The 2,698-nt window shown below is 45.5% G+C and overlaps 1 protein-coding gene across 9 annotated transcripts in view; it reads right to left on the bottom strand.

Moving 5' to 3' along the window:
• PPP6R3 (protein phosphatase 6 regulatory subunit 3) overlaps nucleotides 1-2,698 on the bottom strand; it is a 136,853-nt gene that overhangs the window by 29,527 nt on the left and 104,628 nt on the right. The window lies entirely within an intron of this gene.

The raw sequence follows: 2,698 nt of genomic DNA, 5'->3' as shown, positions 1-2,698 counted from the left end.
GGCTACGCCCTGCTGCTGCTTTCCCCCCTCCCATGCTCCCTTCCCTCCCCCAATCCCAACAGACATACCAGCTGGAGGCAGCTGTGTCAGCTGTCTTTTTAGTCTATGGCTGAAGATCCAAATCAGCCAAATCCTTTCTGAAAAACTTTTCCGAATCGATTTGGATGCTTCAAATCAAATCAGAGCTTTTAATCAGTCTCCCAATTAAAGTCCGATTCAGAGATCTGGTCCCCAAATTGGGCCGAATCTCCTCCAAATTGAATCAGCTACCAAAGCTTCACACAGCCCTATTCCTAATATTTAACCTAAACTTTCCTTGCTGCAACTTGAGACCATTGCTCCTTGTTCTGTCATCTGCCACCACTTAAGAACAGTCTAGCTCCATCCTCCTTGGACCACCCCCCTTCACGCAGTTGAAAGCTGCTATTAAGACCTCTCTCAGACTCCTCTTCTCCAAATAACCCGTTTCCCCAGTCTTTCCTCAGAAGTCATGTCCCCCAGCCCCCTCACCATTTTTGTTGCCCTCCACTAGACCCTCTCCAATTTGTCCACATCTTTTTTTGTTTTTTGTTTTTTAACGGGGGGAGGGGGGGGGTGCAAACTGGGTATAGTACTCCAGATGTGGTCTCACCAGTGCTGAATAGAGGGGAATAATCACTACCCTTGACCTACTGGCAGTACAGCTACCAATGCAACCCAGTAAGCTGTTGCCAGGAAGGCTAACAAGGGCACACTGATGGCTCATATTCAGCTTATAGTCCACTGTAAATCCCCAGGTCCTTTTCTACAGACCTGCTGCCCCGCCAGTTAGCCCCCAGCCTGTCCCAGCGCATGGGATTTTTCTGTTCTAAGTGGCGGCCTTTGCACTTGTCCTTATTGAACCTCATGAGATTCCTTTTGGCCCAATCCTCCAACTTGTCAAGGTCACCCTGAATCCTAGCCCTACCCTCCAGTGTATCTGCTACACCTTCCACCTTGCTGTCATTCATGGACTTGCTGAGGGTGCAATCCAGGCCATCTGTCACGTTGTTAACGAAGATAATGAACAAAACCGGACCCACGACCAAGGCCTGGGGCATTCCAGTTGATATGGGCTGCCAGCTACACTGAGCCATTGATTACTACCTGTGGAGCTTGACAATCCAGCCAGCTTTCTAGCCACGTTACAATCCATTCATCCAACCCATTCTTCCTCAGTCTGCTTGCAAGAATGCTTTGGGAGACTGTACCAAAAGCCTTGCTGAACTCAAGGTATATTATGTTCACTGCTTTCCCTGAATCCATAGAGCCAGTCATCTCATCACAGAAGGCAATCAGGTTGATCAGCCATGACTTGCACTTGGTGAATCCATGCTGTCTGTTCCTAATCACCTTCTCCTCCAAGTGCTTAAATTATTTTGAATGGATTATTTGAAGAACTGCTCCATGATTTTTCCAGGGACTGAGGTGAGGCTGACTGGTTTGTAGTTCCTTGGATCTTCCTGCTTCCCTTTCTTAAAAATAGGCACTAGATTTACCCTTTTCCAGTTATCCAGGACCTCTCTCAATCACCAGAAGTTTTCTGAGATGATGGCCAGCAGCTCTGCAATCACATTAGCCAAGTCCCTCCCCCACAGATGCACTGCATCCAGCCCCATGGATCTGTACATGTCCAGCTTTTCTAAATAGTTCATAACCTGTTTTTCCACCAATGAGGGCTGCTCACCTCCTCTCCAAACTGCTGCTCGGTGCGGCAGTCTGGGACCTGACCTTGCCTGTGAAGACTAAAGTAAAAAAAAGACATTGAGCATTTCAGTCTTTTCCTCATCATCTGTCATTAAGGTGTCTCCCCCATTCAGTAAGGAACCCACACTTTCCTTGATCCTCTTCTTTCTACTGATGTACTTGTAGAAACCCTTCTTGTTATCCTTCACGTCCCCTGCTAGCTGCACCTCCAATTGTGCTCTGGCCTTCCTGACTTCATCCCTGCATGCCCAAGCAATACTCTTATACTTCTCCCAAGTTGCTTATCCAAGCTTCCACTTCTTGTAAGCCTCCTTTGTGTTTAAGCTCACCAAAGGGTTCTCTGTCAGGAAATGAGGGGAAAAAATATGCCACACTTTCAGGACAAATTTGCATCTATTAACTGCACACCTGAGTTAGTTTAAAGTTAACTGCACAGCTGGTACTCTTCCCCCAATCCTCAGTACCACAGATCATTGAGGAAATGGGGGGGGGGGGAGAGAAATGACATTCATAGTTCTTTGATATGACCTTTAAGGCCAAAGAATTCTCAAGACATATAAAGGAAAATCATGCAACTACGACATGAAAGCAGCTGTGAAGAACAACTGACAAGCAGGCAGGGGAAAAAATCTCAGCAATTCATTACCTGCACGCAAAATGTGTGTATTATCATGTTTGGGTTTTTTTTCTTTTTTTAAATGAGTGTCACAGTTTCTGGAAGGCAGAACTAGAATCAATTTTTTATGGGCTCAGTATCAATGGACCTACTACACACCTCAAGAGAAACATGTTTAGTATAAACAAGCAGCCACTGATTGTGTCAGCTGCTTCTAACAACTATTTCCCGTATTATTTTGCAGTGCAAGTCAGAGTAAGGTATCAGTAACCAGTATGACAGCAGCAACCTACCTAACACTTCACCGGCTGTCTTGGACTCTTTTAGGGATCATTTAAAAAAAAAAAAAAAAAAAAA

This window comes from Gavialis gangeticus, unplaced genomic scaffold (assembly GCF_001723915.1).
Source record: "Gavialis gangeticus isolate Ggan-Ray unplaced genomic scaffold, GavGan_comp1, whole genome shotgun sequence".
In the NCBI taxonomy this organism is placed as follows: domain Eukaryota; kingdom Metazoa; phylum Chordata; order Crocodylia; family Gavialidae; genus Gavialis; species Gavialis gangeticus.
The sequence above is the reverse complement of the archived record's forward strand: the minus strand, read 5'-3'. Positions and strand labels throughout refer to the sequence as shown.